This window comes from Elephantulus edwardii, unplaced genomic scaffold (assembly GCF_000299155.1).
Source record: "Elephantulus edwardii isolate Elephantulus edwardi_28Jun2011 unplaced genomic scaffold, EleEdw1.0 scaffold00157, whole genome shotgun sequence".
NCBI classification, from domain to species: Eukaryota; Metazoa; Chordata; class Mammalia; order Macroscelidea; family Macroscelididae; genus Elephantulus; species Elephantulus edwardii.
The window spans coordinates 6,014,620-6,030,457 of record NW_006399907.1 but is presented as its reverse complement, the minus strand read 5'-3'; the positions used below and the strand labels follow the sequence as shown (position 1 = coordinate 6,030,457).

The following is a 15,838-nucleotide window of genomic DNA, read 5'->3' as shown; positions in this document are numbered from 1 at the left end:
CTGCTGTCAGTGACCTCTCCAGAATGCTACAGAGTAATTATATCAGGCTAGTGACTAAGGGGTGCCAGATCCAGGCCATGGTCTTTGCAATTACTTGCTACACATGGAAGAGCTAGACAATGGATAAGGAGGGCAGAAAAATTAATGCCTTTGAGTTGTGGTGCTGGAGAAGAGTGTTGAATATACCATGGACTGTGGAGAGAACAAACAAGTCGGTCCTGGAGAGGGTGAAACCAAGTTGCTCCTTAGAGACAAGGATTTTGAAGCTCCTCCTCTTATACTTTGGGCATGTTACCAGAAGACACTAATTTTTGGATAAGGACATCATGCTTGGAAGGATGAAGTGACAGCACAAAAGAGGAAGACCTTATGTGAGATGAATTGACACAGTAATTAGTGTAATGGTATAGGTTTATTGGAGACAATAAGATTATCTTGGAATAGGACAGGGTTCACAGCTATTGTGAACAAGATCAGTATAATCGCAGGCAACTTAAACATAATCATTTACTACTTCCTGAAATGGTTGAGTATCAACCAATTCTTTTTGGTACAGTAACTCTGTGTATTCCTGCCATCTTATTTTTATGTTTTCTGCATCATTAGGTATTTTGCCCATAGAATATCTTACTTTTGCAACTGAAAGATGGAATTTTTTAACGAGTTCTTTGAGAAATGCTTCCTTTTTGGTTTTCTAACCCCAAGTCTTTGAGCATTTTTTATAAAACTTTACTTTGCATTCTCAAAATCTTTTCAGTTCACTTAATTCATCATATTTTTCCCATTCACATTAGCTACTCTATATTTTAGAGTACATTTCATGCACTCTACCGACATACATTATGGCCCTTTCTTTCTTACTTGCTTTTTAAAAGACTTTTTTCTTTCTTTATGTACAATGTCCTTGATGTCATCTCACAATTCGTCTGAACTTCCGTCTTTAGTATTCAATACATCTATGTTCTTTATTTAGCTTATTTAATCTTCACAATTGCTCTCTCAGGTACTTTTAGTTTAGGAAATTGAAAATAAATTTAGTAGAGATCTAGCTAAATGGAAAGTATTATGTTTTAATACTTGCATCTAAACATCAAATCTCATAGAGACTTAAACTCATAGATCAGTCTATTGATGGAGAGTGGCAGTTGTTGAGCTGTGTTGAGAAATATTTTGGGATTGCATTTGGAAAGTATATGTAAAGACTCTCATATTTATTAGTAAAGTTTGTTATGAGAATTTTAGAAGAAGGGGGTTTTGCATAGGTAGGCAATACTACCATGCCTAATACCACCTCTTGGTAGCTGTTACCTGGACCTAGGAACATGGTAATTTTTTGTGACAAAAGTCAATGTTTGTCTCTTAGTTAGCTAGTGCTGTTGTAATAGAAATACCACAAGTAGATGACTTTACCAAACAGAAATTTATTTTTTTCATAGTTTAGGATTCCAGAAGGAGGCTATAAGAAGTTGTGCTGCTAGTCCAAAGAACATTCCTCTCTGAGGGTTCAAATCCACCAGAGGCTTCTCAGGAGAAACTTGTGGTGCAACCTTCCCCCTTACAGGCTACAATCTTGGAATGCCACTGGAGAGTCAGCTGTGAGTTAGTCCTAACTCAACGTTAATGAGTTTGGGCTGGAGTTTTTTCTACATTGATATGTTGTTGTTGTTGTTGTTATGTGCCATCGAGTATGGCCATATTAAAATAACCAAAACCTCTATTCCCAAATGATAGATAGGATTTACAACATGTATTTGTGGATGTCAGTCTGGAAACTAAGGTACGCCTGATACATGCCATGGTCTTTGCAGTCACTTGCTATGCATCAGAAAGTTGGACAATGACTAGGGATGATCAAAGGAGAATTGATGCCTTTGAGCTGTTGTGTTGGAGAAGAATATTGAATATAGTTTGGACTGCTAAGAAATTGAACAGGTTTGTCCTGGAAAGGGTGAAGCCAGGCTGCTCCTTAGAGGCAAGGATTCTGAAGCTTCATCTGACATACTTTGGATATGTTGCAAGGAGTGACCAGTCCTGAGTGAGGGACGTCATGCTTGGGAGGGTGAAGGGACAGTGCAGGAGAGGAAGACCCTGGATGAGAGAGATTGATTCAATGACTGGTGTAATGGGGGCGGGTGTGTCAGAGACAGTGAGATTGGCACAGGATAGGGCAGAGTTTAGGGCTGTTGTACGTAGGGTCGCTATGAGTCTCCTGCGACTCAGCAGCACATAACAACTACAACAACATTTGTGGAGAGTGGGAGGAGAGACCCACAGTTCAATCTATAACAACTAGATCTTTTCCATTAATAGTATAGTTCAGCAATGACTGCATTAGCAGGGAAAGTTTCTTGAATGTGGGTGTAATTCTTGGTCTCTTAACAAAATTAAGGTTGTCAGATCAGCCCAACACTCCTATTACCCCCTCAAGTCATACTACAGGGGCAAAACTTGAAATTCCTTACAAATAGAATTGGAAAGAGACAGAGTATAAAGAAAGGATCTGCCTCTGTCTTCCCTTCTTTTTGGCAAGGCCACAATATTCAGCACTTACTCAAGGTGTGCAAAGAAAACTTAAAATAATTTAAAAACAACAACAAAACCTGGTTCTCTCACTCACAGAAACATGAAAAAATAAAACACAAAAGGCATGTTTCTTTTTCCTTTTTTTAAAAAGCCACAAGACCTGAAAAGACTTATTGTATCTGTTTAAATTAGCTCACATATGGAACACTAAGCCAAGGAATAAGAGATAGCAGTACAATGAAAAAAAGATGAGAGATTATAATTTCTCAAGGGAAAATGTTTATCTCTTGATGCCGTCTTGATTTCTTGGCAAAAAAAAAATATGATGTGGTAAATTCTCCAATTTCCTTAATAAGATAGGATGTCATGAATGCTATTGACTTATGGTGTGTATTTATCAGGCCCTCCTGCCCTGAGCTACATCCAGACTGTTGTCTGCCAAGTGTTACAGAGCCTCACTCTCATAAGGACTTTGGTTAATGCTCTGCTGTCATTGCCTTGAAATACTTGATAATATTTTTAACAAGGAACGAAACATTTTCCTATTTCAGGGGACCTGGCTGATTATGTAGCTTGACTTGCCAAAATGGCAGGGAGTGGACCTCAAGAGCAACTGTAAAGTGCTGGAATCTTTAATCATTTTTATAATTCAATTGAACTCATAAATATGACACAGTAAATTATATAAACAGTGTTACAATATGGCATAAAAAAGAAAACACACTGATGGCCATAAGAAACATTTTATACAGACCAGCTAGACTTTTCTGAAACGTTATTGGACCTCATTATCTCCAAAATGTAAATTATAGAGGATTTCTTTCATTTCATTCTCTGGGAGCTGTTACACATAGCTGTTTTGGTTGACACCCTCTATTGAAGATTTTACAAGGAGCTCTCTCTGGTGGTACAGTCTGTAAAGAATTATGCTTCTAAACAAATGACAGCAGATCTCCAGTGGTTCAAGTCCATGAGAGAAAGATGGGTAATCTCTTCCTCATGCAATTTACAGCCTCTGAAAACCCACTAGAGGGTAAGCTGGGAGTTGGCTCCTACTGAACAGCAATGAGTGAGGAAGTGAATGAAGATTTTGAAGGAGAAATTGAAAAGGGTTAACATCAGGGTTCTGGGGTTGTCTATCGTTTCTTCCATTTTTCTTGGGGAGTAACTATTTGCTAAAAACAATAGTATTTAATTGTGTTTCTGGTGAGAATTTTAACAATTAGATTCTCATTTAATAGTTCCTATACAAACTATTCAGTGAGTTACTCGTTTTTAAACAAAAACAACTTTATATTGCACAAAAAAATATTAAAGTAGATCAGTATAATGAACTCTTCCGTAACTATGACTCAACTTCAAAATTATATTACATGATCATCAATTTTACCTCATCTGATAGTATTATTATAGTTAGGTTATCCTAGTTCACAAAAAAAGGGTCAAATTATCAGAAATTTTATGGGAAAGTTTTTGAACAGGGATCTCTGGTGGTCTAGTGGCAAAAAAGTTGCACTGTAGTCCCAGAGGCATGCAGTTCGAATCCACCAGAAGCTTTGCTGGAGAAGGAGGGACAACCTCCTTCTGTACTAGTCAGATCTAATTTGATGGGTACACACATAATAATAATAATACATATTTTTAAAAATAACGTTTTTGAGCATTGTTGTTGTTATGTACCAATGTCGAGTTGCTTGTGACTCATAATGACCCTATATAACAGCTCTGAACCCTGCTCTATCCTGTGACAACCTTATTGTGTCTGGCCTACGCCCCATTACCCCTGTCACTGAATCAATCCACCTCATCATGGATCTTCTTCTCGTGTGCTGTCCCTCCACCCTTCCAAGCATGATGTCCGTCTCCAAGGATTGGTCCCTCCTTGCAACATGCTCGAAGTATGTCAGACAAAGTCTCAGAATCCTTGCCTTCAAGGAACAGCCTGGTTTCACCGTTTCCAGGATGAACCTATTTGTTCTCCTGGTGGCCTATGGTACGTATATTCAATATTCTTCTCCAGTACCACAGCTCAAAGGCATCAATTTTCTTTCTATCATTCCTAGTCATTTGTCCAGCTTTCTTATGCATAGTAAGTAATTGTGAAGACCATGGGCTGGATCAGGTGTACCTTAGTCTCCAGAGTGACATCATTGCTCTTCAGTACTCAGGAGTGGAGATGTCCCTGATAGCAGACTTTCCCTTTGAAATTCATCTTTTGATTTCCTGGCTGCTGGTACCAAGGGTAATGATTTTGGAGTCGAGAAAACTGAAGCTGTTAACAATCTCAATTCTTCACCATCTATCATGATGCAAGGCATTGTAAAAAAAGTATACAAATTAGATAATTCAGGAGCTTGGTCTTTAGGAGGAGGAATGGGGCACCAGGAGTGGAAGAAGACTTATCAACAACTTGCTTTATACAGATGACAAAACCTTGCTTGATGAAAATGAGGAGGACCTGAAACATCTACTGCATAAGGTCTGTATATGGATTGAAGAAAGGAAACAGAGATCTTACTAATGGGCCAATTGACAAAACTATGATAGCTCAAGAAAAGATTGAGATGGTTAATAATTTCAGCTTGCTTGGTTCCACAGTCAACACTGTTGGCACTGGCAGACAGAAATGAAAAGATGAATTGGATTAGAAAAGTTGGCTATCAGGGACATCTCTAGAGTGTTGAAGAGCAAAGGCATTAGTCTAGAGCCTAATCTACACCTGGTCCAGTCTATGGTCTTCACAATTACTTGCTATGCATCAGAGAGATGGACAGTGAATAAGGATGACAGAAGAAGAATTGATGCCTTTGAGTTGTGGTTCTGGAGAAGAATACTGTGCAAACCATGGACTGCTAAGAGAACAAACATCTGTTATGGAGAGGATGAAATCAACTTGCTTTCTGGAGGCAAGGACTTAGAAGTTCTATCTCACATATTTTGGGCATGTTGCCAAGAGGGACGAGTCCTTGGAGAAGAACATCATGCTTGGAAGAGTGGAGGAACAATGCAAGAGAGGAGGACCCTGGATGAGATGAGTAACACGGTGATTGAGGTAATGGGAGGAGGTGTGTTGGAGACAGTGAGATTGGCTCAGGGTAAGATAAGAGTTCAGAGCTATTGTATACAGGTTCGCTGTGAGTTGCAAGTGACTCAGTGGCACACAACACAGAAGTAACGTGGAAAATAGATTAAAAAACAAAGATAATAAATATTTAAACTCATAACTTTTAACTTATCTTTTGCTATTATCTTATTCTTGATCTTATTAAAATCTAATGTATCTCTAATAACTCTAATTTTAACTCCTTGTTTTCAGGTCATAACCACCTCCTAGTTAACCCTGCATCATCCAGAAGGAGATTGCTCTTCTTTATCCTAAGGAACAGCTGGTGGATTTGAACTGGCTAACTTCAGGTTGGCATTGCCACTCTTTATCCACTAGGCCAACAGAGCTATATGTTGGCATCTTTCTATAAGTCTCTTCCTAGAACTTCTTTCAGCTATATTAATTACATTTACTACTTGAAAACAAGCATCTTAAGAGCATTTGCACCATAGAAATTGATAGATGCTATGAATTAGGATTTTTCTTATTTTTCAGAGAGTTGATTATTAAACTTTTTACCAGAATAGCATTGTCTATTTCCCAAATAACCCATTTCTGTCCACTGAAGACAGTTTTGAAGCAAATCTCAAACATCATCTCAGCTGTAAATACTTCATCATGTATCTATAAAAGGTAAGAATATTTTAAAATAATAATGACAATATTGTTATCCCACTTTCAAGAAAAGGATAAATGAGCAAAGATGAGAGAAGAATGGGGAAAGAGAGAGATCAGCTCAAAGACATTTTTATAGTTGTGTAAGGATTTTTCATTTTGTCCTTATATCAGTGAGAAGACTTTAATATTTTTTCGTTTTAAATGCAGAATTTTATATTGAAGCATAATACAGAAAATTTCACAAGAATAATGATACAACTTGACTTTTTACCAAGTAAACACACTACAGACAACAAATAGTAAATCATCAGCAACTCAGGCATAGTCTCCCTGTGTGCCCATCGATCTCTGACATGTTATACACTGGTCTTCTGATTTTTCCTACTGCACTTATTTGATCTTTCTGAACTTTATATATATATGAATTTCACAATATGCACTTATTTTTAAAGTTCAGCATTAATTTTTTGTAAAAAGAACAAGGGCCACCTGTTGCTGTTGTTGTTGAGTCCAACTCATAGCTGATGAACCCTATCAACAACCAATCTGAGCCCTGTCCTATTCTGCGCCGTCATCACAATCTCTAACACACTTGACCCACTGCTGAAGTCACTGTGTCAACCCACTTAGTTGAGGGTCTTCCTCTCCTTTGCTGTCCCTCCAGCTTCCCAAGCATGATGTCCTTCTCCAAGGAGTAGCCTCTCCTAGTAACATTCCCAAAATATGTAAGATGAAGCTTCATCATCTTTGCCTCTGAGGAACACTCTGCCTGTACCTTCTCCAAGACATACGTTTGTTTGTTTGTTTGTTTGGCAGTTCATGAGGCTAAGAGCTGCCTATGGATGGCCATATCTGACCTCTACTAAAACTACAAAGGAGAACTGCTTCTGTGAACAATATCCACAAAATAAAACTAATTCCCATGAGATCCGACATGTCCCTTATGCTCCCACACCTCTTTCTACTCATCCCAACACCCATCTTACTGCTCTACTGGGTCCAAAATCCATTGCATTTTGTGGTCACGGACCACATAGAATTATATTGTTGTTACATGCTGTCAACTTGCCTGTCACTCATAGCTACCTTATGTACAATTGCCCTAAACTCTGCTCTGTCCTGTGCCAATCTTACTGTCTCTGACACACCCACCCCATTACCGCAGCCACTTAATCCATTAATCTCATCGAGGGACTTCCTCTCTTGTGCTCTACCCTCCCAAGCATGACGTCTCTTTCCAAGGACTGGACCCTCGTTGCGACATGTCCAAAGTAGGTCAGACAAAGCGTCAGAATCCTTGCCTCCAAGGAGCAATTTGGTTTCACCCTGTCTAGGACAAACCTGTTTGTTCTCTTGGCAGTCCATGGCATATGCAATACTCTTCTCCAGCACCACAGCTCAAAGGCATCAATTCTCCTTCTATCATCCCTAGTCATTCATTGTCCAACTCTCTGATGCATAGCAAGTAATTGCACAGACTGTCTTGAATCAGGTGCACATTTGTCTCTAGACTGACATCACTACTCTTCAGTACTTTGGAGAGGTCTCTGACAGCAGACTTTCTCAGCGCAATTTGTCTTTTGATTTTCTGGCTATTGGTACAAGAGTGTTGACTGTGGAGCCAAGCAAACTAAAGCTATTAACAATCTTGGTATCTTCACCATCTATCATGATGTTGCCAATTGACCCAGTAGTGAGAATCTTAGTTTTCTTGATGTTGAGCTTCAATCATATACTGAAGGCTGTAGTCCTTGGCCTTCTGCAGCAAGTGCTTCAGGTCCTTCTCAGTTTCAGCAAGCAGGGTTGTGTAATATAGTGTTGTTGTTATTGTTGATTGTCATCAAGTCAAACACAGCTCATAGTGACCCTATGAACAAAAGATCTGAAGCCTTTCTATAACTATTGTCATTTCTCAAAGTTCATAGAGTTTCCAGAGGCATGTTGTTTAGGAATCGGGTGCCACTTCTGCTTTCAAAACTGTCATAAACTGGGAGTTCCACCAAACATTGTCCACCATGGGTAACCATTGTGTCATGTATTAGGGAAGTCCAAAGGCTATAATTCATGTTCATAACAAGGAAAAGATTAGTCAGTCAGGACAGCTTCAGAAATAGGCTCACAGACCTCAACCTTGAGCCTCGCAGCTTTGGGCCATTGTGACAAAACTCTTAGTCCTGCTAGTTAAGACTCTTACCCCTTCACCTAGTTTTCTAACAAACATGGGCAAAGGCTCTTATCTCTGGTTCCATGGGGTGGCAGTCTTCAGGTCAGCTCCATCTCATGCAGGGTCTCTTATTCTCCGCCGCTGGCTGCTGCTGCTGCTCTCCTGTAGGTCTGACTGATACAAAAATCTCTGGCTCAAAGGACACGTTGCCTTCTCTTGCTGGCGGGAAGATTGTAAAAATCTGCTGGTGAATCTGTTCAATTTAGTAGTGAGACTAGCCAATCCCCTTGCAGATAGGCTAACACATCTTTTTCTCGTATTATGGCCCATCCACATGAAAAAGTTAAAGTTAATAGATAGGGAAGATATTTCACACAATGGACCCTTAACAACACACTGGTGAATGATGGTAAGATCTGCTCATATTGTTTTTCTAGAAACAATATATTAATTTTTCTTTTTATTAATATACTTAATCCATTTGCTGTGGATTAGCAATGGGCTACAATGCATATATAATGTCCTTGGAAACATTTTGGACATATCTTTTAATACGCATATGTGCACACATTTCTATTGGGCACATGCATAGGAATGGAATTGCTGAGTCAGATGGCATGCATGTATTATTATAATTTAGTAGATTCTGCCAAAGAGTGTTCTAAAGTAGATGTACTAATTTACACATCCTTCTACAATATAAAACAGATTTGTTTGTTCTTTTGGCAGCCCATTGTATATTCAGCATTCTTCTTCAACACTACAATTCAAAGGCATTAATGGTTGGAAGAAGTATAGCCAAAATATTGTGAGGTGTCATCTCACATACTTTGGACATGTTCTCAGGAGGGGACAGTCCCTGGGAAAAGCCGCGATGCTTGGTACTGCAGAGGAGGGTCAACAATACAGAGGCAGACCCTTCACAAGCTGGACTGACACATTTGCCACAACAGTAGGCTCACACACAGCAGTGATTGTGAGGATCCCACAAGGCTGTGTTTTATTCTGTAGATCATGGGGTTGCTTTGAGTTGCAGCCAAGCAAACAGCACCTAAAATTCTGGTGGGCTAATGGTAAGAAGCTGCACTGAAAACTGAAAGACCTCCAGCTGCTCCGTGGGTGGAAGATGGGAAATCTCTTCATGTGCAATTAATTACCTCTGAGAACCCACCAGAGGGTCAGCTATGAATTGGTTCCTGCTTGATGGTACACAACAACCAGAAAACAAAACAGTGAGAATATGTCTTGGGAAAAATATTGGCAGAGTATTTCTTGGAGGCAAGGATGGCAACGCTTTGTCTCTCATACTTTGGATATGTTGCATGTTATTGTTGTTATTAGGTGCTTTCAAGTTCAGTAAAACTCATATCAAGTATAACTGTGACCAAAAGATCTGACTCTTGTCCTATCCTATGTCATCCTTCATATCTGACACACTGGAGCCCATTGCTGCACTAACAGTATCAATCCACTTGGTTGAGAATCTTCCTCTCTTTCCACGTCCCTCCACCTTTTCAAACATGATGTCTTTCTCCATGGAGTAGCCTCTCTGGCTGTTGTTTTTGTTGTTATGTGCTGTCAAGTCACTTGCGACTCATAGCGACCCTATGTACAACAGCCCTAAACTCTATTCTGTCCTGTGCCAATCACACTGTCTCCAAAACACCCATCCCGATTACCCCAGTCACTGAATCAATTCACCTCATAGACGGCCTTCCCCTCCTGCCCCATCCCTCCACCTTCCCAAGCATGATGTCCCTCTCCAAGGACCTGTCCCTCCTTAGAACATGTCCAAAGTACGTCAGATGAAGCCTCAGAATCCTTGCCTCCTATTAGCCGACCGGTTTAACCCTCTCCAGATGAACCTGTTTGTTTTCCTAGCAGTCCATGGTACCCTCAATACTCTTCTCCAACACCAAAGCTCAAAGTCATCAATTCTCTCTTTATCCTCCCTAGCCATTGTCCAACTCTCTGATTCATAACAAGTGATTGCAAAGACTATGGCCTGTATCAGATGCACCTTCGTCTCCAGAGTGACACCATCGCTCTTCAGTACTTTGGAGAAGTACCTAACAGCAGATGTTCCCATGGCAATACGTCCTTTAATTTCCTGGCTACTTGGTGCCAGAGTGTTGATTGTGGAGCCAAGCAAACTAAAGCTGTGAACAATCCCAATCTCTTCACCATCCATCCTGATGCTGCCAATTGGTCCAGTGGTGAGAATCGTTGTCTTCTTGACATTGAGCCTCAATCCATATTGGAGGCTGCAGTCCTTGTCCCTCTGCAGCATGCGCTTCAGGCCCTCCTCCGTTTCAGCAAGCAGGGTTGTGTCATCTGTTAACGCAGATTACTGATAGATTTTCCCCCAATCCTGATGCCACATTTCTTCTCATAGAGCCCAGCCTTGTGGATAATCTGTTCTGCATATAGATTCAAAAGGTATGGAGAGCTCTTCCACCAGAGGCCTACACGCCGCCGTTGCTGCCGCCGCCATGTCTCTAGTGATCCCAGAGAAGTTCCAGCACATTTTGCGAGTACTCAACACTAACATCGATGGGCGGCGGAAAATAGCCTTTGCCATCACTGCCATTAAGGGTGTAGGGCGAAGATATGCTCATGTGGTGTTGAGGAAAGCAGACATTGACCTCACCAAGAGGGCAGGAGAGCTTACTGAAGAGGAGGTGGAGCGTGTGATCACCATTATGCAGAATCCACGCCAGTACAAGATTCCAGACTGGTTCTTGAACAGACAAAAAGATGTGAAGGATGGGAAATACAGTCAGGTTTTGGCCAATGGTCTGGACAACAAGTTCCGTGAAGACCTGGAGCGACTGAAGAAGATCCGTGCCCACAGAGGGCTATGCCACTTTTGGGGCCTTCGAGTTCGAGGCCAGCACACCAAGACCACTGGCCGTCGGGGCCGTACTGTGGGTGTGTCCAAGAAGAAATAAGTCTGTAGGCTTCATCTGTTAATAAATAGTTTATACATCTTCCAAAAAAAAAAAAAAAGGTATGGAGACAGGACACATCCCTGGTGTACGCCCTTCTCAATTTTGAACCATGCAGTGTTTCCTTGCTCTGTTCTGACGACTACCTCTTGGTCCGAGTATAGGTTTCTCATTAGAACGATCAAGTGTTCTGGGATTCCCATTCTTCTTAGAATCAGCCACAGTTTGTTATGATCCATGCTCAAAATATGTGAGATGAAGTGTTATCATTTTTTTTTTTTGCAAGGAGCACTCTAGCTGCACCTTCTCTAACACATACCTGTTTGTTCTCTTAGCAGCCCGTGGGATAGTCAACACTATAGTTCAAAGGCATTAATTGTTCTGTCATCCTTATTTGTTGTCCAGCTCTCAGAAGCATAGTAACCTGGTCAGGTGCACCTTAGTGCCCAAAATTATATTATTGCTTCTCAATATGTGGAAGAGATCCTCATCTGCAAACTTTCCCAGTTCAATGCATCTCCTGATATCCTAATTGCTATTGATAAGAGTGTTTATTTTGGACGCAAATAAGATGTACTCATTGACAACTTGAATTTTTACTCCACCTATGATGACATACTTTGGGCATGTTGCAAGGAGGGACCAGTTCTTGGAGAGAGACATCATGTTTGGGAGAGTGGAGGGATGGTGCAGCTGAGGAAGACCCTCGATAAGATGGATAAATTATGTGATTTGGGCAGTGGAGTAGGTGTGTCAGAGACAGTGAGTTTGGCATAGGACAGAGCAGGATTTAGGGCTCTTGTACATAGAGTCGCTATGAGTTGCAAGTGATTCGACGGCACATAACAATAGTAACATAATGATGTTGCTTGAATAATCCTGATGGCATATTAAGGGGTAGATTGTTTAAAAAACAATAAAAAAAGTTGGATTGTTAACCAACATGTTGTTGGTTTGAATCCACCAACCACTTGGTCCTTCTCAGCTGAGAAAGGAAGCAGTTTACTTCTGTTAAGATTAATTTTGGAAACCCTATGAACTACTATGAATCACAATGAATTTGATGGCTGTGGATTTTGTTGCCTGATAAAGCAAAGGTAGTGAATTTTGAGGTTTTGTAACATCCTTTCACTCTAGTTTTTGTCCTCCCAAAAGTCATAAAAATAGCTTCTCATATTATCTTCTAGGAATGTTAATGTATGGGCTCTTGCATTAAATTCTGTGGTCTATCTAGAATTGATTCATTTAATTCTCTGAAACAGAGACTAAAAATCATTTTTATCCAGATCAATAGTTCATACTTCCAAACCATATTGGAAAGATTATCTTTTATCTTACACTGATAGGTGTGAGATAAATTCAGTGACTGTCTAGTGTGGATCTGTGTATATCTGTGCCAATACCATGCTATCTTAATTACAAAGGTTTTATATACTTTCCTCATTCTGGTAGGGAGTTCTGCTCTTATTCATAATTGGTTTAGCTTTTCTGGCTCTTGGTACATTTTCACAATTTTTTTAAACCATCAATTTCATGAGACCCTCTTGAGGTTTTTATTGAGATTTATTGAATCTCTAGATTTGTTTGTAGAGAATTGTCTTAATGGTTCTGAGACTACTAGTTCCCCATCATGCATACTCTTCAATTAAGCCACCCCTGTGGAGTGTATGTCATCTCAGACTGTCCAGCATTGGTATCCGGTACTGAGTCAGGCATGTTGTCCATTGTGCATTGTGCCCTTTGTGTTTATGTTTATGTGTGTGCTTGTGAACATGCCTTATCATATTACTTCTGCTCACACACACATTCCTTTGTCTGTCATCTTTCACTTAAAAACAGTGTTTCAAAGATAATCTTATAAAGAATTTAAAAAAACCTAACAGTAGAACATTTCATCAGCTACAGGGCTACAAGGCTCTATGAAGGCATGCTCTGAAGCTTGAGCTAAACATGGCATGATTGTTATCCAGGATAATGTTCTGATTTGATGCACACAATGAATACATGGTGTATTATGGAAGATCATCAAACTACATGATGTTAAAGATGTTTGACAGGGAGAAATCAAACTTTGTGAGTGTCACTGGAAACCAAAGGGCCACTGATTCCTTGAACTAGAGTACACAGCAGCTTTGAATACTGTTAAAATGTGGTAGGAGCTTTCTATGAAGAAGCTATGGTTATAGAGGAGGTTGATGATGTGGTTATGCACTGTTCAGTCAGAATCATCTCTGATGGTTTTCAGAGGCAGTTTAATTGCACAGGAGAAGAGTGTCCATTTTTCTGTCTTGGAGAAGCTGGTGGATTTGAACCATGTGCTTTCAGGTTGGCAGTGCTGCTCGTTAGACTGTTATCAAAGAAGAGCTCCAGGGGCCAAAGAAGATAAGAAGAAAGTGATGTGTGAGAGTGTGGTTGAATACAGAGCAAGACTGGACATCAAAATGCTGAAGATCTGCCTTTATCTGGAATCTCAGGAGATTCTACTTTGCCAGGGAATCAAGACATCAAGAGGACATATAGTAGGGTCAGTGGTCCACATCTACCAAGTACTGTGCAGGATAAGGACGAGATCATCTGCTCCTGTTACAATTTTTATAGTGTTGGAAAACCGATGAAGGCTGATCGTGAGCTAGAATCGATGTGACAGTAGTGGGTTGGGTTTTGACAATTATGGAACTCCCTCAGTTTGTGTTTTAAAATGACATCCTCAGCCTTATGGTGTTTTGTCTTAGGCATTGAGATTGGCTTTGTGATAGGTTTGTAAAGAATAGAAATAAAAATTGAAATATAGGACAGTCGTGTTCTTTTAGGCAATAATGTCCAGAAAAACGATTGTTTCTATTGTCAGGAACCTTTGGGTCAGAACCAACTTGTAGCTGATCCTTCTGTGAGTTTTCAGAGGCAGGGAACTGCAAGCGAAGAGACTATCCTTCTATGTCTCACAGAGCAACTAGTGCATTTGAATGGCTTGTGGTCCTGGGTCAGTGGCTGAATAGGCATGTTGTCCATCGTGCATTGTGCCCCTTGGGTTGGAGGAAGGAACCCCTTACCACTAACCACCAGACTTTCCTCAGAAAATGATTATTGTTACTGTTGTGTGCTGTCAAGTTGGGACCGACTCATAGCTGACCGTCTGGCTAATTTTTAGAAGCAGTTAATCACATGAGAGGAGATTGCCCATTCTCCCACAGAGCAACTTGTGGATTCTAACTGCATGCCTTTGGGATTATAGCCAAGCTTTTTACCACTAGGCCACTGGTGCTCCCTTCAGAAAATGACTTCTTGTTGTTGTTGTTGTTGTGTGCCATCAAGTTAGAACTGACCTGTAGTTGACCCTCCAGTGGGTTTTCAGAGGCAGTTAATCACATGGGAGGAAACTTCCCATCCTTCTGCCAGGGAGCAGCTGGTGGATTTGAACTGCTTGCCTTTGGGATTGCAGTCTAGCTTCTTACCACTAGGCCGCCTGACAGTTTTCTCTCAACACACATGAAACTGTTCCTGTTGTTATTGGGCACTGTCAAGTCAGAATTGACCCATAACTGACCCGTTAGTGGGTTTTTAAAGGCAGTCAATCACCTGGGTGGAGATTGCCCATCCTTCTCCTGTGGAGCAGCTGGTGAGTTAGGACCATTTTCCCTTGGGATTGCAGTCCAGCTTCTTACCACTAGATCACCAGAGCTCCTTACACATATGAGACTAAAATTGTGAAAGTAATAAAATTATTAAAAATCCCCGAGTTTGTACATTATACACTATTTCCTCCAACACAGATAAATTTCAAGCCATTTATCTAGCCAAACTATATAAGATGAAATAGGCTAAATTTGGCACATCTATAAAATGGAATAGGGAGCTCTGGTGGGATATTCTGTTGTTGCTGTTATATGCTCAAGTTACATAGTGACCCTATGTACAACTGCCCTAAACCCTGCTCTATCCCTTGCCAATCTTATTATCTCTGACACCCCTATCCCCATAACCCCAGTGATGGAATCAATCCATCTCACTGAGGGTCTTCCTCTCCTGCGCTGTCCCTTTACCCTCCAAGCATGATGTCTCTCTCCAAAGACTGATCCCACCTTGCAACATGTCCAAAGTATGTCAGACAGAGCTTCAGAATCCTTGCCTCGAAGGAGCATCCTGGCTTTATCCTCTCTAGGGTGAACTTGTTTGTTCTCCTAGAACAAAGATGGTGTATTCAATACTCTTCTCTAGCACCAAAGCTAAGAGGCATAAATTAACCTTCTATCATCTCTAGTCATTGACCAGCTCTCTGATGCATAGCAAGTAATTGCAAAGACCATGGCCTGTGTCAGGTATACCTTAGTCTCCAGACTGACATTGTTGCTCTTCAGTTCCTTGGAGAAGTCTCTGACAGCAAACTTTCCCAGTGCAATTTGTCTTTTAATTTCTTGGATGCTGGCACCAAGAGTGCTAATTGTAGATTTGAAGTAGACACCAAATTTACATTTTTGTGAA

The 15,838-nt window shown here is 40.5% G+C and overlaps 1 pseudogene; it reads left to right on the top strand.

The window, feature by feature from the left end:
* Positions 1–10,903: 10,903 nt before the first annotated feature.
* On the top strand, positions 10,904–11,362 carry LOC102850071 (annotated as a pseudogene).
* Positions 11,363–15,838: the final 4,476 nt, after the last annotated feature.